Consider the following 27,620-nt stretch of genomic DNA (forward strand, 5'->3'; position numbering starts at 1 on the left):
TTTTCCATTGCCTTTGCCAATTTCCTTTAGCCATAATAACAAAAATGACACCGCACTAGAATGTTTTTTTCCACCATTCATCTTGAAATATGTGTCCCATGACCATGGTCTTATATATTTTTACATGTATTTTTAACCAAGGATGTTACAATTCTCATTCAAAAGATACTCTGAGTTATCTTGTGTTGCTGTAGAAAAAAACAACATTAGCTGCCATGATTGCTCGGGGATTCCTCCTAGTATTTGCAGTTACCACCTTCTCTATGGATATAGAGACTAGATTCTAGGGATCATTTGGGAAGAATATTTGCCTTTGTTGTACGATCCTTTTCTTCAACTAATTAAACATAACATTATATACATCCATGACTTTGTATTCTAGTGGAGGTGTGATTCCCATCTAATCAAATGGGAGATGACCACTTGAAAGAGGAGGTTCTACTAGAGAACCAAGTTCATCATCTCTGGGCTGGCTGGTATCATCTTCCTCCAATTTTTCTTCTATTTCCTCAGCCATTTATTCTTCCTCTAGTCTTTGTGTTGCTTCCTCCTCCTATGATTTCCTTTGTTGTTGTTCTTCCACTCTCCTCCTTTCTTCTTCTTCTTCCTGTTTCTTCTTGAGCAATTCATATTGCTTCCTCTTCTTCTCTTCCTCTTGTTTCATCTTTTCTTCCAATTCTCTCTCCTCCTATTCAGCCTCAATATCTCCTTTATTCAACGGGTTAACTTTCCATTTTATGCTACTTTTTGATGTCACATCATGCTTGATCCTTTTCCTAGGACATGTGGTACTTGCTGTTGCTTTTGGTGCCTTCTGTATTTGTACATCAAGAGCTGGTGAAACTTGGGGGATCTAGCTTCAAGTCCTGGATGGGTTTTTCTTAATGCATTGTACATGTTTTTCACCTTTTGATCCTCTACAGTAGCAATTGATGTACATCCCCAAGCAAAGCCAATCCTATCACAATGTTTCTTGCACACTTTCCTGGGGTCATACCTGTGAAAGTCCTTGACTGAAAAGTGCAAGCAATCTAGCTCTTATATTGCAACATTTTCCACCTTGAGGCTCTTCAACTCATACATTCCAATCCTCAAAGGGAAAGTAGGGCAAGAGGCCTTCTTCCTTCTATGAAGAACTCCTCACAACCCTTTATTTAACTGATAAACAACTTCTTGTAAGACGACCTTGCTAGTCACATATCTTGGTATAATATGGGGAGAAATTTGGCATCCAAAGCATCTGATATATGTACTGCCTGGTGCAGCAAACCAATTTGTGATATGATGTAATTCCTCTTTCATCTGGTTGGTCATGAAAGGAGGGTAGATCTTATAAATCATCTGAAGCATGACTGCAAAGAAATTCTCTGCTAATATTTCATATACTCCCCTGAAACTTAGTTATGACAACACCCTACAATGGAAGTAGAATGGGAACTTTTCTTGTCAGGTCTAGTTCCAATACATCCCTGGGAATACATACTAGGCACAAATGCCATCCAATATATATGTTGAAATATAAAATTCTGGTGCTTGATTTTCCCTTAGAGCTACTTTATCCTGTGCCACATGGCGTTGAAATTCAAAAGAAAGTATATCCTCCAAATTGAAGATTTTACCTCGGGTAACAACCAAATTGAGCATGACTATCCAATTCCATTCAAACATTTCTACATTATTTTTCCCATGCAACCTACAACACATAGAAATAAGATATTGGTACACATCCCTCAAAAGTCTAGTCGGGTATAATGCACTCAGGAAATGTCAGAATTTGGTAGGCTCTTGACACCATGACTTAATGATTTCACTTGTGTTGAGATTATCCCATCTAGCATAGAATATTTTATTGGCATACTTTGTGGGTTTCAATATATTTTAATAAGTATGCATGTCCTCTCCATGGTATGTGGCAAGATGACCACCAATTTCACTACACAATAACAAATCTGAATCATCCATGTGTGATATAATGCATTCAGTTTCAATATCTTGTAATAAGTATGCATGTCCTCTCCATGGTATGTGGCAAGATGACCACCACTTCCACTACACAATAACAGATCTGAATCATCCATGTGTGATATAATGCATTCAATTTCCTCTGCACAAGGAATGACTGGGAACTTGCATTCAATTCTATGTATCCTAGACTGATTAATGTTGATGTAGGCTTGCTTGTATTCCAAATTATTAGGGAATTTTTTTACATGAAAGTGTCTTTGATATCATTCCACATGACCTTAGTAGATTTGTCTATGAAACATTATGTGTATGTAAGGATAGGAATGGTAGGCTTTGTAACTTCCACTACTTCTTAAGTGCTTTCTAGTAATAAGACTAGTAGTTGGAACATCTACACGTGGAAGCACACTCATGGCAAGAAAGACCAAATTCAAGAAATCCTCTACCTATTACAAATAATAACTCAGCAAATCACATTCAAAGAGAAACCAAATGAAACTGAGAGTATAATCTTGTCAAAAATAGGACATGGTCATTTTTTAGGTGAGAAAAATGCATCAAAATAAAGGAAGGTGCATTTTGGGGCAACAATGGAAGGTCAAGGCTCACAAAAGGCCTTCAAAGTGTGATTGTGCGCTCAAGAAAGGAGTGAGAAACCTCAATGGTCCAAGGAGAATAATGAAGGAACGAAGGGATCAGGCTTCGAGCCTTCCCAATGCGCTAATGTGAGCAAGAGGAACTAAAAGGGCACATAATGCACAATCGAAGCACGAAGGAGAAATCATTCATTAATTCAGGGTGTGTTCAAGTGCTCAAGGAGGGCATAGTTCTTTGAGTTGAAGGAGTGTGCTCAAGAGGAAAACTTAATTTTCTAAGCGCAATTTTCTAAGATAGTGAGGGCTTTGTTTCCAAAAGTGTGCTATAGTTTAGAAAGGCTCAAGAACAAACTCAATAATAAGATAAAATGATTGGAATGTTGAGAGGAAGGATATAAATTCTTATAGATTCTGTCACAATCATGATTAGAATGTGAAGAGTTACATAATGTGAAGATTCACAACCTGCAACAACATTTTGACACTTGTACTCGAAAGAATAGACTAAAATGGAAAGAAATAAATTGAAAATAAGTGAAATGCCAATAAATAAATCAAGATCAATAGGAAAAACATCAAAGGAATGTAATAGAATTGACATGAAAAACTTACTTTGAAAGAGTATCGATGAAGAGCTCCTTGATTCAATGAAGTGCACTCATCCCATATGATAATGAATATGTGAAATAATGATTAACTAGTTGATTATAAAGGGATTACATCTAAATCTATTCCATGCATGTTCATTACTTATCAATGAATGAATGAGTTAATTAAATGAAGTGAAGTGGGCTCCTATTTTCTAGGAGTACACCCACATGTAAAAAGAAAATTGCATGCATGGAGTTGAAGAGGACATAGTTGCTTATCCTGAAGGGGTGTGCTCAACAAGGGCGTAGTTCTTCCTCATATTGGAGTGCGCTTTTCCCAAGGAGGGCACAATTCTCATCAACAATGCCTCTTTCAATGGAAGTTGTGAAAAAAGTGTGCCTTTTCCTGCTTTTTTGTGTGATGCATGTTGAACAAAGCTAATTACTAAGTTGAGAAAATCTATGCCTTTCCCTATCATTGAATAAGATAACAAAATATAAGGTGATGAAACTTAGAAAACATTGACTTAGGAGGAAACAACACTTGGGGAAACACTGGGATAGTCAAGAAAAAAACATGACGAAACTAGGTAGCTTGGAATGACAGTTCAAGTAAGCTCCAAAATTAAATTAGCCAAACATTTTGGAGGGTTGTTATCACAACAACAACACCACCTCAAGTTCAAAATCAACCTTGGCAACAAGGTTGGTGAGGAGCATATGGAGGAAATAATCCTCAATACTCTCAAAAATATTATCCGTCATATTCTCAATATCAACAACATAAACCTAAACAATCATATCAAACTCCTTCACAGTTATATCCATACCCATAATTGAGTTCTAGCCAACCTCTTCAATTACCATCAATACTACCTCCAAAAAGACCTACCTAGCTACCTACACAACAAGTTCCAAACCCCAATAATAAAGTAGCTCAACCCACTTATAATGTCGAGCCTTGAAATTTCCAAGCCTATATTATTGCTCCTCTTTATCTTAATGATATCCATCTTAGGTCAGGAAGAGTACTTCATAAATATTCTCCAATAATCACAGAAGAAGAAAATGAGGAAGAAATTCCTAAGAAAATAGATTATACAATAATAAAATCTCTTATTCCTCGATTAGATGAACCTTCTACATCTTCTCAAAAACCTCCTTTTTTAGAAAGGTTAAAGATAAATAAGAATGTAGAAAAATAATTAATACCATAAAATTATGATATGTTGGATGAATTAAGGAACATTTTTAGTCAAAATCCCTTTTTGCAAGCAATAACATTTTTTCCTATATATGCTAAAACAATAAAGGAATTATGTATATTAAAATGGAAGAAAAATGAAGGAAACACATAAAGCACATCTCATTAGAAAGTTAGTATATATAATGATGGGAATAACTTATATAGAAAAATATTTAGATCCAAGAAGTCCCATTGTAAAAATTTAAATTAATAATATTGCAATTCCAAACACACTTATTAATCTAGGAGCAGCTATAAATGTAATGACAAATAATATAATGGATGAGTTACTTTTGAGCAATCTTCGATAGACACCAATTGTTTTACAATTAGTAGATAGATCCACTATAAAACCAAAAGGTGTATTAGAAGATATTCTCGTATCTTTGGACTCTTGGGAATACCCAATTGATTTATGGTTCTTACACCTAAAACCAATATGGGAGGACAACTATTAATATTACAAAGGCCTTGGTTAGCCATGACCGATGCATTTATTAGTTGTATATATGGAGATATTACAATGTTTAATGGGAATGCAACAAAGAAGTTTACACTTTATCCTCCTGCCAAAACAATTATTGAATTAGAAAAATAATGAATGGATTGATGATGAAAATGATGATGAAATAATACATGTTCTAACAATTTCACAAGCAATGTCTTTTAAACAAAGATGTTGAAGAAAGTCAAATAATAAATTTTATGAACAATTATGATTTTCGTCACTATCTTGGTGAATAAATATAGAATTGTTATGTGGATATGTTAAATAAATATTTTCAAGAAAATTGTAATGTAGAATACTTTTCATCATATAATTATATATTATCATTGAATTTTATGAACAAATTTGGTAGTAATCCTATAGAGATTAATCCACGAAAAACTTTAAATATTAATTTTAACCTAAAGGATCTCAAAAAGATCAATTAATAAATATGCCACATAAACATGCCTATGTCATTGCATGGGAATATACAAATATGAGAGGTATTAATACTAATACATGTATGTATTACATCTATATACAAGAAAATGATAGACCAATTAGAAAACCTTAGAGAAGGACAAATCCTAATTTGAGGGAAATTGAAAATGAAGAATTGCTAAAGTTGTTAAACGTAAACTTCATTTATCTAATTTCTAACAGCTAATGGGTTCAACCATTAGTATTTGTACCAAAGAAAATTAGTATGTAGCGAGTTTGTATAGACTCTATAGAATTAAATAAGGCTACCTTAAAAGATCATTTTCCACTTCATTTCATTAATCAAGTATTAGATACATTACTAGAAAATAAATATTTTTCATTTCTTGATGGTTTTAGTAGCTATAATCAAATAAAAACTGTCGGAAGATTAAGACAATACTAGATTTACATGTCCATGGGAAACATATGCTTACAGAGTATTACTTTTTGGACTATGCAATGCTCCTGCTACATTTCAAAGAGTGGTTTTAGGTATCTTTTCTGACTTGATTCATGATTGTGTTGAATTTTATATGGAATATTTCATGGTATATGGAAATACTTTTAAAGAAGCCTTAGAAAAGCTTGAAAAAGTTATTATAAGATGCCAAGATACTAACATTTCTTTAAGTCATGAAAAATATTATGTGATGCTTAATGAAGGAATTGTTTTGGGTCATTATACTTTAGGTAATGGAATTAAGTTTGATCCAACAAATATTAAAGTCATTACCAACCTCTCAGTACCCAAGTCTCAAAGGGATGTAAGAAGTTTTCCTGGCCATGTAGGCTACTATAGAAAATTTATAGAAAAATTTACAAAAGTAGCTTCACCATTATTTAAATTACTCACTAAAGATAGTGAATTTTGTTGGAACTCCTCATGTTTATTAACCTTTGATACTTTGAAATTAAATCTCTTTGAAGCACCTATTTTAAGAGGACCAAATTAGCCTCTCCCATTCCATATTTCTACACTTGCTTTAGATACAACTTTAGGAGTTTTCCTCAGAAAAAAAGAGAAACAAACTCCTTATGTTATCTATTATGTTAAGTACACTACATAACTAAGTATGCAACTTTTATCCATACTAATAATTTTTCCATTAGATACTTAATGAACACACCTATAACTTCGGCAGAATCATTGGATGGATTTTGTTATTATAAGAATTTAATATCACTAGATTGGACAGGTGCGGAAAATAAAAGGTTGTAGCTGATTTCATTTCTAGAATCCAAAATGAGAATACATTAGTACTTATAGATGGTATCTTTCCCAATGAAAAATTATTTTAAAAATCCTTGGTATGAAACTATTGCTAACTGTTTGGCTATCGAGAAGTTACCTCAATAATTGACATCAAAAGAAACAAAAATGATTGACAAACAAAATTCATCATACTCTTGGATAAATGGAGAATTGTTTCAAACAAGACCGAATATAATCATCAGAAGGCATTTAAGAGAAGATGAGGTAATTGATATATTAAAATCATGCCATGATGAACCATGTGAATGAAATTTTGTTGACCGAATGAATGCATATAGAGTCATTCTTTTAGGATACTATTAGTCTACCCTTTCAAAGACATCAAAGAATATGTTAAAAGGTGTGATTGTTGTCAAAGAATGAGAATTCCAATTCAAGCTTATGAGATTCCCCTGCAACCACAAGTACTTATTGAACCATTCAAAAAATGGGCTCTAGACTTTGTAAGGCCAATTTCCCTAGAATCCAAACAGAAAAAGGCATATTCTTGTTTGTATTGATTATGTAACAAAATGGGTAGAAGCTAAACCTTTAATTTATGCCATTGAAAATGTTGTTATCAATATTCTTTTTGAGGATATATTTACTCAATTTGGTGTCCCTAGAGAAACTGTTACAGATGAGGGTGCACAATTTACATCCAAGCTCATTTAGAAAATTGTGGTGCAGTGCAAGATAAAGCATAGAAAATATTCTCCATGTCATCCACAAGCTAATGGGAAATTCAAATCAATAAATAAGGTTCTTGAAACCATTTTGACCAAGATTGTTCGGTTACATAGAAAAAAATGGGTAGATATACTCCTGGAAGCACCCCGGGCATATCAAACTACATGGAGGAACATTATTGGTTATACACCATATGAACTTCTATATGGAAAGAAATTTTTGCTTCTCATAGAGTTTCAAATAAAGACCTAGAAGACAACAACAAGATTGGGATTAGATCTTTGAGAGGCAAAAAAACAAAGGCCAACTTATCTCAATGAGCTAGATGAAATACAAAAAGATGGAATCCAAAGAACTAATATCATTAAACAACAAAGAATGAAATGGAATCGAAAGATTATCAAGTTGAATAAATTCACATCAGGGGATTGTACCCTCTTATTTGATTCTAGATTTAGATATTTTAAATGAAAGCTCCAAACAAATTGGTTAGGTCCATATGAAATAAAGACAACCTATGACAATGGACCAATTCGAGTGAAAACTTTTGATGTGGAGGGCGTCTCTTTTATTTTTAATGGGAATAGATTGAATCTATATCATAAGCCTTTAATAAGATATGAATTTATTCAGAATGTACTTCAGCATTTAGAAATGGAGTTGATAAAAGGGGAGAATTCTTCTACCCCTCTTGACTCAACTTAATTTTTTTTAGTTAAAAAAATAAAAAATAAAATAAAATAGAAGTATAGTTATGAAACTAGGATGTTGGCATAACTATATAGCAATTCTAACTAAAACCCATTCTCTGGCAGTTAGAATTCCTATTTTTCTTTCAAAAAGAAAAAGGGAAAGAGTTAGAATTTTTTCAAAATTCTCTAGCATGAGAATTTCACAAAGCTAAGCAAAAGCAACATATGATAGCAACACATTCATAGATAAATTTAGGAGGAATTTTAGTGCACAATTTTTTTATCAAATTGCAAACTTTCTATTGCTGCGCACACTTTCCATAGCCACTGAAAATTCTTCAAAAATGATGAAATACCTTCACATTTTTTTTCTCAACAACATCATCAAGTATAAGGATTACATGAAGCAAGATCAAAAGCTCCAACAACATCAAGCAATTTTGTTTTCAAAGCATGACAAACCAATCCAAGGTGGTAAAATGTAAAGATCAAGTAACATTTTAATTGTTTTTATTTAAAATACTACAAATCTTATACTGAACAAACATATTTTTAATCTAAGCTCAAAAGATGATATAATTTTAAAAGACTCATTTTAATGATATTAGTCTAGCACCCACGTCATATGATCCACTATATCCTGATTCTATTACATCATTTATTAAGTTGCTTGTAAATTTCCTTGATAGTTTCATCAAGCAATTAAGAATTTTAATAATTACATAACATGGATTGAATTATCCATCATTACATAATATGGAATGAATACTTCCATTAAGCATATTTGAACTCGAACTCATTTATCCCTTTTCCATCTTTCTATCATAGTCATTTTGCATAACAACTATCCCTCTGCCAACTTCCCATTGTATTCACTCCACTTATCGTATTAGCCCATACATCTACCACCCTTGATAACATTGATAACAAATATAATTTGAGAAATAATACATCTTAAATGTTGAGGATGGTTCTTGTGGTAAGATTTGAACCTACAAGACCTGAGTTCTTAGAAGCTTATCGAAAGTGCAAGGAAAGGTTCTAGAAAGTGGGTTGGTTGAAGTTCATAGAAAAGTTTCAAGGATATGATGCCAAGGTAACAAGGGAATTTAACAAAGCCTTTGATGGAGTGGAATCTGACATGGGAGACATTCAATTAAAGGTCACAATTCCTTCTTAGTTGAAGCCACTGAATCACTAAGGATTGGAGAGAACTAGTTTAAAAACCAGAAGATTAAGGGGGAGACATGGAGGAAATTTATGATAAACCTTGAGACAACAACAAAAAATGGGAAAAAGGGCATACCAATATTAGTATTCAAAGAGAAATGGAGTTATGTTCTCTTTTTTCTTTAGAAATTTTAATCACTTGTGAAGGTAGGCATGGTCTAATAATGTTATGCCATATTTGTCTCTTGATGCATTTTCAAAAAGGTCATGAGATAAATTTGGCTCATTATCTTCTTAACAGTGTTAAAAAGATAGATTCAAAAGTTTAGAAAATCCTAAGAACATAGAAATAAGTGTGTATCATTTTGGGCTTGTTAAAATTTTAATTGAAGAATAATTACGTCAAAAAGGGGATAATTGGGATAGTTTTCTCTTGAGAAATCACTTCAAAGAAGCTCCATAAGCTTCACAGGAAAAAAAGATCTAGGCCATAAGAAGAAGAACTCTAGGGCTAGGGTTTTAGATCCCAAGACTCAAATCCCTAATCTTGTAGCATATTTTTCAAACCAACCTATAGCAGGGCGAACAAATGATCCAATAAATGAATTTGAAGGCATATTTGAAGAAAATCTTGAGCCTATATATAATCTAAAAAATGAAGGTTCTCAAATGAAGGAAATAATTAAAGAGAGGGTTTTAGGTTTGAAACCAGAGAAATTTAATGAAAAAACACATAAGAAGAAAGGGGGAAAGAAAAATCAAAAGAAGAAAACCCTTGCACTAGAATCAAATAAAAATTCAATCACAGAGGAAGTCATAGTCAAGGAATTAGTCAAGTAAATAGTTCAAGGAAGAAAAGTTCGAAGAAAATAAACCCTAAGTCTAATGATAGACCCAAGAGAGTTACTCAAAGTATGAAAAAAAAGTTGATGGGGACAAGAAAATGATGATAAATTTAATCACCCAATAATCAACATTGAAAACTATAATGAAGCAAGTAATAAGTTATAAAGGAAAACAAGGAACAAACCAAGGGTTTCTACTTCAATTCCATCTACAACATTACCATAACAAAGGGAGAATGGTCACATAATTGATATTGTTCAATACATTCCACGACAAAGGGAGACCATTCAATGGATTGATATTGCTCAACAAAAGGTATATGAATATATTGTTTTTCTTGAAAAATATGCTCAACAAGAACAATTGTAATAGTCCTCTATTTATTCCCTTGTTTTTAGTCCACCAACATCTCCTCTTCGCAGTTCAGTGCCATCTCCTATAGACAGTCTGCCATTTGATAACTTTAAAGAAAAGGATATAGTTGAGAAGCTAAGGCATCAAATCAAAGAGTTGGAGCTCTTAGAGAGACACACTAAGGGTGAAAATGAAGCCTTGAAGACACAAAATCAAAATATTTAAAGAGGATGCAACACTGGTATAAGAATAATTTTAAACTCAAGAAAGCTAATGAGAATATGCATTCCAAAATAAAAAATTTAAATGCTACAATACTATTGAGGAATCCAAGATGGTCAATAACTATGAGGAAGAATGGAGCTCAGGGAAATAACTTGGATATTATCATCCAAGCCACTGAACCTATATAGTGATAGGGAAGAAGCTTTTAAATTTTGCAATTTTGTTGATGCATGAGGACATGCAAAATCCTTAGTGTAGGGGAATGTTGAGGTTTGAAAACAAACTTTTTTTGTCACTTTGTTATCCTTATTTTTTCCTAACTTTTCTCTTAGAAGCCTATCATAGCTATCATTTCATAAAACTATGTTATCATTTATACACAAATAGCATACTTGAGCTACAATGGTTACGATTAATGAATCTTAAGGTAACAATGTCCATGTTTCTACATGTTTTGTATGTTTCTTTATAAAAATGGTTTAAAATTTTATGACTATAGAAACTCACATATTTTGTAGTTGCTCCTCATTTCTATAGTGAAATCATAGGTTATCACATCTCTAGGCATGATCTAGAAAAATTACAAGTTGAAGAAATGGAAAAGATTAAGGAGATGGTTTTCCACCTATGGTCATAGCCAAAGACATTCATGTCACTAACAAAGCTCGACCAAACATCTCGTTCAAGTATTCATGCAATGGACACAGTAACATGGAAAAGTTCAAGTTTGTTATTTTGTTACACTTTGTGATGGATAAAGATCCTACAAAATCGAGATACAAAATATTTAAGAGAGATGAATGCTCCCGTCGTGAATCTCTTTTATCATCAAATCAATCTTTTATTTCCACATGTTATAAAAACTATTATTTGTTCATGAAGTTGAGAAACAAAACCCTTAAGACAATTCTATCTCTTATAGTATAAGTACTTATGTTCCCATTTATGAAAACAAGTTGGATGTATTAAAACAATTCCATTTTGATATACTTTTCTTGCTTTGTACTATGATCTGCCATTCATGGCCTTGTTTAGAATTGTGGTTATACTTGTTTTATCTTCTCTGAGTTTTATTTAAGCAATGTGTGACCCAGCTAGAAAGCCCCCTTACGAGGACACACATTTCGATCATTCTCATGGTTAATATATTTATGTTTCATTTTACTTTTATGAACAATAGATTTCATTACACTTTGACATGCCATTTCTTAATTACAATTTCTTTCTTTAGTTTGCAACAATTATATCTCTCTTTTCAATTAGAATATTTGCTTTTCAATCAACTATGAATTAATTATTTAATTGAAACATAAGGATAGAAATCCATGTTACTTGGATATGCAGAACCCCGAGTACCCTATGACACTTGTCTCAATTTTATGATCAATCTCTTTACAAGATAGATTGTCTTAGTTGAATCACATGGACAAAGCCTTTTGTAGCTTGCCTAAGTAGAACCTTATGCAATATGTGACACTTGTATTTGGAATGTTTTCTCTTTGGAAAGAAATAAATAAGGGTTGACTTTAAGAAGTACACATAATTTTTTTCTATTAATAGTTGGATTTGCTTAACAAAGTGAAACCATGTTAATGATAGGATTGATGGCAAACAAACAAACTCTTCTCGAATTACAAATTTACATTTCCTCTTCACTGCCTCTTGGACAATGTACTGAATGGGATCTCAGGGAATATGAATCCATGAAATTATTCTCCTCCTCATTCTACATTTCATTGCTTACATATTGAAAAATCATTATAGGATAATAAACCTAACCATTGATTAAGAATCATTTTTTTACATGGATTTTTGTATTATTTTATTTAGTAGAGTACTACAACAAAATCCTTTGTGGAACATGGAACCCATGTTGTGAAGGATATGAAGATGAAGATCAACAACAAGGGTTAAATATTTTTTAAATAAATGTAAATGGTAGGGAAAGTGTATATACCAAAGAATTGACAACCTCAGTTCACCATAAGTTTTCTGGGATAAAGGAAATTGGAGCAATTATTTGGTTTGTCCACAAAGTGAGAATCCTCCCCATGAGGGTTTTAACATGCTAATACAAATTAATTATTTTCATATATGCAAATTCCCTAACTCTACTAGAATGACAAACATCAAGGATCTAGTCTCTAGTCTCTTGTTCATTGTGCACATCTGGAACAAAGCGACGAGCCTGTCTGGCTTGGTTTTCAATGTTTGAGATTTCCCTTTGAACAAATGTTGGTATAATTATTCCATACCTCCCCATAGCTTCTCTAGAAGAGGCTTGAGATTAAGTACCACACAGGGTACAATGACTATGGGGAGCACCAGGCTGACCTTTGTGGCCTCTTTTTGTAGGCATGATGATTCGTAAACTTCCGTGGATATTCCACTGTATAGTTTTTCACAACAGATCTGATATTATCATATTAAAATTTGAGATTCTACACTATTACAATTTTATTTAATTTCTAGACTTGTAAAATTAACTATAATTAGTGCATGCATGTAAAAGTAAATCAAGAAGAAAAGTAGAGAATGAAAAAATATCACAAATAATACAAAAGATATGATCTTTGGGAAACCCTTTCGGGAGAAAACCCAGCAGGAAGGTGAGACTACTTTGCTCTCTTTCTCTGTGTGGAAATATGGCTGCAGATACAAAGAAGTAATGTTTGTGGCCCGTGGGCTGATATAGTGCACAAATCCTCTCTGTGTGCTCTACCTCCTATCTCCTAGCTATCCTTGCTCAACTATGGAACAAAATTCTCTCGAAAGAATGGAATGCCTCTTCCTCCTAGTGACCCAGTTATAACATAACTTGATAACCTACTAGTGGTTAAGTTTGACTACATCAAATCTTAACTAGAGTTACAAAATAGACTCTTCTAGATTATTTTACATCACAAACATGTGGCTAGCGCCTTTTCCATGAATAATGGGGGCTAACTCGACATTGTCCTGAAACATAGGGGTGAAAATAGGAAGGTCACTTTCTGAGTGGCATAAATTTTACATACCGACTCCGATTGACGCGACTCTTGTGTAGTTGGAAAGATCTATGCGTGTAGAATAACATGAAAAGGTGCTATGCTTAAGGAACAAAGTTTTACCCCAAAAAACGTCATTTGATGCCTCAAAACACTCTCAGAAGGTTTCAGACCACGTTTCGCCAAACCGGGTCCCATCAGTAAAGACAACCTTGTGAGCTGATTCCTCCACATTTTCCACTCCAAATGCATCGAGATGGATGAAAAACAATATAATGATCCAATTCAGATCAGATGACTAAATAGTGGCAGACCATTGTAAAGGAGGGAACTAAAATAGGGGATATCAAGGAGAGAAGGAAGGGGTGACATGAGGGTGAACATGCTAGAAAATAGGGCTAAGGGAAGAGAGAAACCCATAGATAGAAAAGGGGACAAAGTAGGATCACAAAGGGGATAACACAAGAAATCCATTGAAGAACATCAGAGTAAGGTGGGGAATAGATAACCAAAATTAAAAGAAATATGCAAGATAAATGGAAAATAAAACAAATAACACTTCCAATCTTGTAATGGGTTGCAAGGTATAAAAACTAAGAGACTGAACATGAGTGAGAGAGATCCATGAACAAGAGAAAATCACAGAAATACTGAGAGCCTCCAATTACTGAGATGAATTTCCAAATTAAATCTTGTGATTGCATGATTCCCTTGAACCTGTTGTGATATTCCAAATTTGTTTCTCCTGAGAAGAAGGCGCCATGAATGAGGGGTTATAAACAAATTCCAATTCCTTCAACCAATTTTATAGTGGACTTCCTACCACTTCTTTCTATTATGAATCTAATCATATTGTTCCATGACCATGATTATAAATATGAGTTCTCAAATGTATGAATCCCCATGAAGATGTACCTTCCCATGAGCTCACACATTTTTAGATAGCACAAATACAAACTTGATATAGTTGAGTCGACCTTCGTGACGATGGGGTGGTCGTTTAGGATGCTAGGCGGAGGTTGCTTGCATCCCCTCATTATACCTATGTTCCATCGTAGTTTCTCCTTCATGCGATATATATGCACCCATCATAGTGAAAAATTATTATTATTATTAATTATAAAAGGAATTAATATATAATTTAATGCGTAGTCAAAATAATAGAAGAAATGACCCTTTTTCGAGCAATTTTTTGGTCAATTTTGTTCAAAATCCGGTATAGTTTTTTAAAAATCATAATTTTAAGTGGTTTTCTAGGTTGTTAAATCCATTTATGCATTCAAAAGTATACTTTAAACAATAATAAATCAACAAGAAATCACAACCTCTTTAGAAATTGTATTTCTAGATTCTGGGGAAAAAGCCATTTCGTCTATTAGTTAGACTATGCCTATAACTCAAACATATTTACATTTGAAGAAACATAGAACACTATTCTTACCCATGGATATTGACCTGTAAAATGCCATGGATATTCCACTGGACAATTTGTTACAACATATTTGATAAATAATATTTAAAAATCCAGAATTTACACTATCAAGGTTTTATTTCTATTTAGATTTATATATATTTGTAGATTATTGTTAATTGCATATGCATTAAAATTAAAATTATGTAGATAATAGAGAAAAGGGAAATAAAAACTCACAAACTATGATTTAACACAAGATATAACCCGGGAAACCCTTTCGGGAGAAAACCCAACTAGGTGAGGTCCCTTTGCTCTCTTTCTCTAAATAGAAAATGACTACTAGTACAAAGAAGTATGGTTTGTGGCCTGTGGGCTACTAAAATTAACAAATCCTCTCTGTGTGCTCTATCTCATATCCCTCTCATTTTTTTTTTCTCATCTATGGAACAAATGCACTCAAAAAGAATGAAACCCCTTTTCCTCCTAGTGGCTTAGTTATAACATAGCTCGATAACTTACTAGTGGTTAGGTTTGACTACCTAAATTCTTAACCATAGTTACAATATAGACTCTTCTAAAAACTTCTTCATCACAATCAAGTGTCTATCCCCTTTTCCATGAATAATAGTGGTTGGCGTGATCCTCTCAAATTATAGTGATGAAAACATGAAGGTCAACTTTCAAGTGACATAACTTTTGCATACATGTTCCAATTGAGGTGATTTTTATGCCATTGGAAAGATATTTTTGTGTGGAGTATGAAAAATAGGTGTGGCACTAAAGCACCAATTTTTTATCCCCAAAATATGTTCTTTTATGCCTCAAAATTCTCTTGGAAGGTTTCAAACCCCGATTTGCCAAACTAGGTTCCGCTGGTAAAATTGTCATGTGAGCTTATTCCTCCACTTTTTCCACTCTGAAAGCATTGAGACGCATGAAAAATAATACAATGATTTGATTTGGATTAGAAATTTACTCTGACTTTATTATGAATATTCGTAATATGTAAATAGAAATTGTTACAAGACCATGGCTTATCAATACCACATGTCCAAAAAACCAAAACACATTTTATATGACACTGATTCATATAACGTTCTTTTAATTAATAAATTTAATGAAAAGAGAAAAAAGGGAATAACTACTTTGGAGATAAATCTCAACCTTTTATTTGTGTATACTTCTAAAAATGTTCTATAATATTTCATGGAGGTCAACATAACTAAAATAAAGTTATGACTTTTCATAATGCTCTTATGAATTACCATTATTTTAATCTATAATGTAAATTGGATACACACACACTCCTATTTCTAATTCTATTAAAATCCTCATAATGCATATAGTGACATACATATGCATTTTATGATTTTTTTATTTATTTAATTTTTTAATGTGATATGTATAATGAAACTTGTATTTCAAATTCCATTAAGATCCTCTTAATGCATATATTGACATACATATGCAATTTATAAAAAAAAAATTATTTAATTATTTAATGTGATATGTATAATGACATTTTTTGTTGTTGTTAATAAAAACACTTTATACTCATAACAAAAATAGGTTTACATAGATCTATTAAACATGGAGTACATGAAACTCCGAAAATACTAGTTTTTCAAACATTCCTAGGATCTAAGATCCACCAAAGAATCATTACAGTAAGAAACCTGTCTCAATTAACTGAATATTAAGATTGATATTAGAAATTTAGACTCATCAAAACAGGGGACGAAATCAAGGAGGGACACCATATAACTTGAGATGAAATGCACTCCAAGATGAATTGTAAGAGTTACCAATACAAATAAGAATGCACAAACCTAGAAGAGGCAAGAGCTCTGAACCCATAGCGATCATTGACAGAGGAGAAGGTGCACACACAAAGTCAAGATAGTCGTCATTGTTCCATCAATACAGGTGTATCCATCGACCTAACGACCCATTACCAAATTCAACCATAGAAATAACAAGGAAACACCACTAATATGAGACACAATAGAAACCTTACAAGCTGCACCAATCACAAAGGATTTCTCTGGTAAGTTGCAAGTGGCAAAAAGAAATGATGAAAACTTGAAGAAACTAAGAGGGAGTGTGAATAAGTTTATGACTTTCACGGACTTTAAATATATTTTATTTAAACTGATTAAATCAACTTTTAGATGAGTAGCCTAACACATAATTAGCATCAGATTTAATATGTGAACATCACGTCATAAGTAAACCATAACATCACATCAAAACATAAAATAAATCACATATGGACACCAGATATAAGTGGAAACCCATAAAAGGAGAAAACCATTATTTTGTTATTCTTGTGATGTAAAGGAAATCTCATACTCCCTTATTACATTTGATTTTCTGTAGGCTCCAACCCATAAGGGGTTGCTACCTCAATTTTTTGTAAGCTACAACATGTAAGGAAGCTCCAACACCATAAGTTTTTTGCATGCTACAACCCACAGGAGGATTCTACCTCAACATGCTCCAACTTGATATTTATCAAGCCACAACTTGAAAGGAGACCTTAGTACCTTCATACAAAATGAAAACAATATGTTGGTTTACCTGGTGTACAATTATGCATATCTCCATCTCCGATTCTTTCTTCTTCTCTTTAAATCTACATCACATTTTCTTTATATGTGCGAGGTAACTAATGCATAACATCTCAATCAGCTCACACATTCTCTAACACTCTAACACCTTTATGCCTTCCAAAATCACATATTTTATAAAGATAGTTTGCTAGCTATTTGTATTCCACATAAGAATATGAAGTGAACAAGCTTGACCCTTATCCTTCCACCCATTCGTTTCCAAACTCCTCATATTTTGAATATAAGAACACAAATAAGTGCTCAAATATTATTTTTATCCATCTATAATGATTATATACATCAACATCAACATAATGCCAACATATGCAAGCAACACATTATAACATCATAACACACTTAAACATTCACTCTCCAATGCAACTTATATGCATGCAACATATGAAAGCAATGCATCACTCTCCAAAGCCATATATCTATTCTGCAACATGTTGTATCACTACTTCTTCGTGCATAATGTCAACATATGAAAGAAACACATTATAACATCATAACACACTTAAAACATTCACTCTCCAATGCAACCTATGTGCATACAACATATGAAAGCAATAAGTCACTCTCCAAAGCCATATATCTATTCTGCATCATGTTATATCACTACTTCTTCATGCCATTGCCTCAATAACCTTGAGTCTTACCTTGTTTATTATGGAGTATTGCCTTTTCCTTGCATTTTAATAATTTTCTTGCATCACAACATCTTAATCATCATCTGCATACATGCTTACGATTAACCATTATTCCATATGCACACAATCTGCCTCACTAATTAGCACCACTCAACTTATATAAGCATAGACAACCTTTCACCAACACCCTTTGAAACATAAAAAACATATGAAATGAAACTTTAACAATCTATTCTCCAAGGCATAATAATAACTTCATCAATACAAGCATGCCATCAACAATCACTATTCAACTTTGCATACATTATCAACCTCTTCAACAATGATCCCTGATGCATAATGCATCTCACAAGAATTACCAGCATCAAGCACCACAAGTATCAAACATACTTCTTCTTTTCTTTTCCTTTTCCTTTGCTACTCTTTTGCCCAATGTTGTTGCTCTTTTACTGCTGCTACTTTTCCAAGCCATCAAACAACACCTACAATGCCATATCTCTTAATGCTTCTCCTTTGATGCTCGCCTTGATCCTGTTGTTTCTTTGCCATCAATGACAACAATGCCAACAATCTCCCCCTTCAAAATTGACGGAAAATATTTGTAAAATTCTCCTCTACTTTGCTCACCTCCCCTTTGACATCAATGGAAAGGGAGTTTAAAGCCTATCAACAATTGAGTTCCTCCTTGAGTGCCTACATCCTAATTTAGGTTTTCTTCATTGGTAGTCTTCATTATAACTAAGAACAACTAGTAGCACAAACTACATATTTTTTACTGCTGATAACATAGTCTCGATGATATGAATCTCCATGAATGAATGCTGCTCCACCTTTAAAACTGCTCCATAATAAACACTCTCCATGAATGCATTGTTTTTAATGCTTTCATATCAACTCATTGCAGAAAATATGCTACAAATCAAATCACTACAAAGAATATGCTAGTTCAAATATCAATGCTACTACAAATACATTAAACCATTTGCAATATGTTTCAAATCATTATTTCAATGCTCTCCATAATATATGTATTGCAAACTCTCTCCAATGTATCAAATGAAGGTTGCGATTAAATAATTAAATGTTGTCTTTAAAGGAACCCTACTCCAAAATGTTGAAAGTTGCTCCAAAAATTGATCATGCTTCCAAGAATGTTATATTAATCACCAACATACTGCCAAGAACTCTGTTTGAAGAATGCATTGGAAGAACCCACAAAAATGTGTCTATACCAAGTTAGGGCACAAAACCCTAATTTATAAAAGTACCATCAATCAAGATCTCAATTCTTAAGGCAAAGGCTGCTACAAAGCAGAAGGAAATTCAATATAAAAATATTTTCTCCATAATGTATCAAAGATGCATAAATATGAATGCTTCATAAATAATTTATCGATGCTGGCTTGAATTTATTCACAATATTCAATGTTGTTCTTTTGCAATTCCTCTTGTAAAAGTTTCTTTTTTATAATTCCTCTTGTAAATACTGCATAAACAATTCCTCTCTTAATTGCTCTTGTAAGGGTTGCTTTTGTGCAATTCCTCTTGTAAAAGCTTGTAACACCCACCATTTTAATTATCTTGTAATATTCACCATTTGAAATACCTTGTAACTTAGATGCATTGCATTGAAAATAACAATGTCTCTTTTAGATTCCCCGTTGTTAAAAATAACACAAGGTATTGCATTGAAAATAATGCTGGGAATAATACAAAGCTGACAATAAAAATATTAATGTTGGCAATGAATGTGAATATCATTGTTACTCTAAGCAATAAACAATATAGATTGCTCCAAATCATATATATAAGCTGCAATTATATATATAAACAATAAGCTTCAAATAATATGCTCTCCATTCAAGTATTTCCATGATAAATATATCAATGAAAGCTGTCCAATAATCAAATATTAATGCTGCCAATGTATACATGCATTAACCCTCTCAAAAGCTACAAAGAATGTTTGGCAATAAACCAATGCACTCCTTAAACGCTGCCTGCCCAGTAATTTAGAAGTTGCCCAACAATTAAATATTAATGCTACTTTTACCAACACATGTACATTATATCTTGAAAATGGATCATTATATATCTTCAATGCACATTCCTTGTATTAATTATGCAGTCTTACACAATGTTCCATATCATTCTATTTTTTTAATAATGCTGACAATGCTACAATTTTAGGCTACTCCAAGTCTTCTTATTATAAAAATATTAACAATGCCACTCCAAAATAATTCAAAGCAACCCATTAATAATGCAACTCCAAAATGCAACTATAGAATACCTCAAGCTTCAAAACAACTTAGCTCCATGTTAGCCTCATTAACCTCGTTAAATATAACATTGTTTAAAGTGTTAGGAACGTTGCCTCATTAATAAATGTGAATTTTGTGAATAACCCTGCCTCACTAATAAATGTGAATAATGCCTCCTTAAAGTGGAGAAAGTAGCCATAAATAAATAATGGAGAACGTTTCCATTGCAAATAAAGGAGAACACTACAAAGAATGCAAGTATATGCATTTGTATGCTCCAAAAAAATATATGAGGAGAATGATACCAATTGAATGTTGTATATGCTGCAATGTATGTGAACGCATACTAGGATAAACTTGTTGATATAGCTGCAATATAACTCAACGAAAATACCATATGCCAAAGCAAAGGATAGAAAGACTACTTTTATTCAAACAATACTAACGTTGTTTTTATTCAACACTACCTTTATATAGCACTTCTCGTAGATAGTAACGCTATTTGTTGGTGGAATTAGGACATTGCATTAACACTATTAACGCTATTTGTTGACATTATTACATTGCCTCAACACTATTAGTTTTTGGTGTTAACACCGAGGTGCAGTGCTGACTTTTGACGGCTAAAGGAAAGATTCGGTCTGCTTTGCTGTTTGTAAAAGGGGTCCCACACGGGCCATTTCCTATTCCTTACCTTAATCCACTCCCGCTTTACCCTTTCCCTTTCCTAAAATAACCTTCGCGCCCCAACAAAATTCCTCTTAGGCCTTAGCCCCAAGCGCAATAGCCCAAAATACCCATAAAACCTTACCCATATGTCTTATGTACTTATAGCACATTCCCCGAAGACATCTCGTACTTTCACCACATCTTCGCTGTTGATCTTTCCCAGCCAATCTAATGGTCCACATTCCGTTCGATACGCCAACTTTCCTGACAGCTCTCGGTCGTTCGATCACCCCTGCTAGATCTAACGGCTATTGTCCATATTGCGCAGACAACTAGCACGAAAAGTACCTACCCGATGAGAGCAGTTTCTCTCTCTCCTCCACCGCTACGTGTCATCCATTGAATGGCATCGAGCGAGTTCTGACACTTTCCGCTTACCGCCCGATGCCCGCCCAATAAAAACCATTACCACTCAAATCAAACCACCCCGTACGTTATCGCCCGCACATCTCCACCACCTGATAACCATCTGATCTACTCACCTGAAGATCTAATGGCCTGGATATGTCCCACTCCTGCCACGACTACTCGCCTCCAAAAAGCGATCCACACCACACATCTCCCTTGATCTGACGGCCACCATTCACGATCACTCACAAGCATTCATATGCCCATGCACTTCATACCCCACGTCCTATCCGTTACTCGAAGAAGAAGATGGCTGACTCTATCAGTCTGGTGACAGTCTGACCATGAAGCAAAATTAAAAGAAGAGCATGGCCGGAGGAGAAAAGGACACAGCACGACTCAACAACCAAATTAAACAGTCATGGAGCTCCACTACTATAATCAATCCGACCACCTAGAGGACATCACGGTACTAGAACTGATCAGGTTTTCGTAGTGGAGAGAGCAACTACGTTCAAAGACACTATCATACAGTTAATGGTAGTTGGTGGTCAATTAAGACCCCTCCATCCCTAATTGTAGTGATAGATTATAAATAGTCGGAATAAATGTGTAATCAGGATTGGAAATTGTGTTTTGGTTCGACTTCTGGAGACTGTAGATTCTTTGTAACTCGCAGTGTCTCATCTTCATTTTTAGCAATACAAGCTTCTTTTGTTGTTACGTGCTCAATGTCCATTTCTTCTCTGTTCTAAACTTGTACTTGGAATGTTTTATTCATGATATATTCTATGCCTAATGCTAGATAACTGTCATCTTATCTCTGTATTAGTAAATTGGATGTGTTGTTGAGTAGGTCACCCAGGTTTATTCTGTATCTAACGCCAGATAACTGTCATCTTATCTCTGCATTGATAGATTAGTTTTGCAAGTTTCTTTACTAGTTGTAGCTGTCCATCATACATTCTGTATGCATCTGCTGGTGTGGTTGGTATTCTTCGTCTTTTCACCTAATTCCCAAATTGTTGAGCATTGGTGGTCTAAAGCCTTGTAGTTTGAGGGTGTTCATGCATGTCTGGAGTGAAAATAGAGTAGAAGTGGTTATCTGGCTTGAACTAAACCATCAGCCATCCCAATAAGTTCCTAGAACCTTATTGAAGATTATATGTTTCCAGGCATCTCCAAGCTGCAACCTAGGAGATTTTCCTGGAGTCCTAACAGTTGGCATTATCACATTGCCTCAATGCTATCTGTTGTTTGCATTAACGCTATTTGCTGGTGGCATTATGAGATTGTATTAATGCTGTGAAGAGGAGTTGATAATATTGAAGGCAATATCAATAACTGTATTGAACGCATTGTATTGAAAGACGCATTGCAAGCGATGTACAAAGCAACATTCCAGGCATTCCTGGCATCTCCACCATGCATATGTCCAGAACCCTAATTAGTGAGAAAAAACCTATTCTATTCGTCCATCAATAATTAAATCTTTAAGACTGCAAGCTCGATGGAACCACACTTCAAGAATAAAATTGTTCTTTCCTTGCAGGTTGTCCATTATTTTGACTTCATTAAAATAACTCTCTCCATGTTAAATAATGTTGTCCAAAGCAACATTTTATTTGATCCAACGCTCAAATACTTTGGGTACAAAAACTATTGTTATATTTACAATAGAGCTATAAATTAGTAATGCAAAGGCAACTCATTCAATAGGCTATTAACAATGCAACTCCAATTTTAATAAGTATGCCTTGCAAATAGATATGTTGTTCTTCATTGTAATGTTTTTTTTTGTAAGTTAGCAGAGAATCCTTATATTATGAAATAAACACAAAGTACAAAAAAGACAGCTAGTCTCTTAGATTGGAAACTAGACCAACAACAAAAAAATATTGTGTTAATCACATATTTCACTAGGCATGTCATAAGGTTTTTCTGTCTTTGGTATTCCTTATATAGTTCAAAAAAATTACCTTCCTTACTACTACTCATTATCAGTCTATCTATGTTACTGACTCACATTTTGGATTTACAGACTTGAATTTAACAAAATAACTACCATATTGCCTATGAAACCATACAATAAAACTAAACAAAAGAGTGGTCAATGCCATATCAACTAATAGGAGTTGCTTTTGTCACTGCCTCGAGACCTTGATCAACAAAGATCTTGATCAACTGCAAGGGTTTCTTCCTCACATGGAGTTGTGGTTGATGCCCCCCCATAACACCTGGAGTCTGTTGATGGGCTCGATCCCCTTGAGATTGAGAACATCTTATTCATATCCCGGATCCTATCATTGTGCACGCTTTCTATTCTCAACACACCCTTGAGAACCTCCTAAATAACTCTTAGTCTTTAGTATATCACCTTCAACTCTAGTTGTGTCTCAATCTATCCCTTGGTTCGCTCCTATGGTGCCTCCACTTGCAGCTTCCCAACTAGAGTTTTTATGTTCCAAGTTGTCTTTAATATCTTATGGTACATAGTTGTCCAAGATATAGTCTTCCCTGTCTAGATGATCCAATCTACTTCCTCTTTAATCTGGTCATCTTAGACAGCCCTATGCTTTCTTCTAACCTCATTCTCCTAGGTTTCCATTATCTCCTTCCCTTTCTGCGGGAGAGTTGTTTGATAATTATCACAACCAACCTTGCCGCATCCTCCATTTGAGTCCTTTTCTTGGCCTCGTAACCCTGAGTATCTGTGCAATGTATACCCCTCGGCTTGCCTCCAGCACTACGACACTTGGCCATTACACTCCCCAAAACCTTAATTGCCTGTGCTAAAATTGCTAACTCACACTCATTGTTACACCACTTTCCAGTTTTCGACCTTATCTCTATAATTCCTACTCCCTATCCTGACTCACAATTTAAAGGAAACAACCAATACATGACCAACCTCACCAATTTTTGAGTGTATTCCTTCTCTAATTTCGGTAACTTCGTCATGCCAACGATGTTGTAGCAGAAACGTGCCAACCTATGGGAAGCCTCCCTCTCATTCACCCCTTCGATCAGTCTATACAGAATCATAATCACCATTGCTCTCCTCCATTACACCTCTCGTCAATACATCATATATCTTCACTCCTCTTGCAACCTTCTCTAATTAATGAGGCGATTTGAAGGGCGATCCATTAAGGAGGAAACCCACTCTCTCCCATCATCAACTGTCACTCCTTCCATATACTGTGAACACACACTCCTTCTCATTTTCCAACTAAACTCTATCGATCTTTCCATAGTGAGGGTTATTCATTTTCATCTCCAGGTGGGTCATTGTCCTGATTCAGACCCATCCCTTCTCTGTCAATCCACCTTCCTGATGTGGAGTAATCTCTCTCCACTAACCTTTGGCATTCCTCATTTAATTAACCCTTAGGCAATACATTTCCTCCCATGCCACATCGGTGTGTGATTGGATGCTCTTGAACCCTGCATTTGCCACCTTGTCTGCCAACATATTTGCTGAGCGACATACTAAGGTAAACTCCATAGTTTTCAATACCTCCAAATGTTTATTAATGCGTCGGATTAACTGGGCTAGGCACTAGTTCTTTGCTACTTTGATCAATTATGCACCACATTGCATTCATCGTGCCACTTGTATGTCTAACACGCAGTCCCCTTCGATTATCACATTCGCCATTCCTTCACAAATTATTATTTCCAACCCATGCCCGAGGGCTTGGAATTCTACTGTATTGTTTGAGGCATGTCCCATGTTTATGAAGTACAATCTGCATATTTTAGCTGTCTAGTCCCGAATGACTCCTCCAGCCCCTGTCTTGCCCAAATTTATTTTCAACTCCCTATCAAAATTCAATTTTAGGAAACCGTTCATGGGAACCAGCCACACCACGGAGCCAAGATGGATATGGTGTTCACTGGGTCTGTGGATCAAACCACTCAGGTATTCCATTTCAAATTTTTTTATAGTTCTCACTTCTTGGGGGGATGGTTGTTCCTTTGAGGATTGAGTGCCTCTGCTAATAGTTGTCTCCCTAAGATGACGTCTTATTTTCTCCACCAGTTTTTCGACTTGAATATTCTTATCACAAAATATGCATTGATTTTACTCCTTCCAGACTACTCGAAGGATGAACCCCGTAATTAAATTCTAGTTCATATTCACCACCTCATTTTTAGTATAATGCACTCACCATTTATTTATTATTTCATGTATGCTCTTCTTGTTTCAATCTGTTTCTCAAAAGATGAAGGTCAACCATTCCCAAAGGGTCTCCGTATAGCTGTAGGTGTTTAATAGATGATTAAGGTTTTCTTGTTCTTTTTCATAGAGATAACACCAAGATGCACCTGTAAATCATGTATTTATAAGATTGACCCAAGTTAGAACCTTCCTATGTAAAATCAACCACATACACATTTTAATTTTAGGCCAATGTGAAGCTAACCATACTTTCCTCCATGATGGGTCATTGGAATCAGTATGTTCCACACTGAGATACACTTTGGCTTCCTTAAGGTTGAACTCCCCTCCTTATTTTTACCCCCACCTAAGCTGGTCCTAGTCATTATTAAAAAAAATATTCTCTCGCTCAGTTCATCCATTAAATTCTGAGTGGCTAAGTCATTCAGGGCTGGATTTTGAAAGATGTTCAGATTCCATTGTCTCCATTTGTTATTTTCCAATCCCTAATCCTAGAATTGGTGGACTTCTCTGTACCCCTAGTTATCCATGCTTCATTGGAAGGGATGCCATTTCTCCCTACTTAACTTTGATTGTTACTGCCAAGCATCATCCTAGTATAGGGCTTCTTTTTCATTTCTCATTTCCCAGAAACATTGTAGATATATGATGCCTCTATTATTCCATTCCAAATTCAAAATAGCTGACCCCTAGATTGAACTTAAGAGCCTGACAAGGTCTTTTGTTTGGTAGTTAGGAGCATATTTTGATTTCCATAGATTCGCCCATGGTGTTGACCCCCTTTTAACCATCTCCACCACAAATTTGCTCCGTTTACTCGATTGGTTATCTCTGGATATTGAAGACCAAGGCCTCTTGCATCTTTCGATTTACATACAACATTCCAAGCCACTAATTTCCATTTTCATTTTTCCTCTGCCCCTCACCACAAGAATTTCCTTTGAACATCCTTGATCTTTGGAGAACTCTTTTAGGAGCATGAATGCTAGATAACATGTAACCTAGGATAGCCTGAAGCACCACCTTTGTTAGGACTAGCTAACTAATCAAGTTCAAGGCTCTTACTATCCATCATTTAACCCTATCCTCAAGGTTTGAGATAAGTTTATCCCAATTGGACTTCTTCCAGGGTTGCACCATTAAAGGGACCCCTATGTACTTTGATGGGATGGATTTTCTTTGGAACCCTAAGATAATTGTTAAATTCCTCTAGATAACAATATGAGTGTTAAAGAAAAAAAACATGGACTTGGACTGATTTATCTCCATATCTCAAGCAGAAGTAAAGGTATCCATGATGATTTTGAATGAATGAGACTCCTTCACTGTGGGAATACCATGCAACATGGTATCATCAACGAAATGTTGATGCATTGTTGTCTGACCTTCCTCATGCATCTTGTGGCCCTTTATATTTCCTTCTTTGTTTGCCACAATTATTCCCCTCCCCAGGCCTTCCATTATTATGATAAACAAAAAGGGAGACATGGGGTCCCCTTTCCATATTCCTCTAGACAAGAAGAAAGGTTTTTTTGCGGTTCCATTAACCGAGATTGAAAAACTGGGGGATGGGACCAGAGCCATAATCCAACTAATCCATTGCTTATCAAAACCAAATGCCCCTAATACCAATTTCATATAATCCCATCTAATCTTATCATATGCCTTTGAAAAATCTAGTTTAATAATCACACCTGTCGTTTTCTAGATCTTCAAAAAGTGAGCTATCTCATGTGCAATAATCACATTATCCAAAATTTGTGTCCCCTCAACTAAACCATATTTTTCTGCTGAGATTAGACACGGAAGAATTTTTTCATCTAGTTTGCAA

The sequence above is a fragment of the Pinus tabuliformis genome, chromosome 9, assembly GCF_031772625.1.
Source record: "Pinus tabuliformis cultivar Carrire ecotype Pingquan chromosome 9, CPIR1, whole genome shotgun sequence".
Taxonomy (NCBI): domain Eukaryota; kingdom Viridiplantae; phylum Streptophyta; class Pinopsida; order Pinales; family Pinaceae; genus Pinus; species Pinus tabuliformis.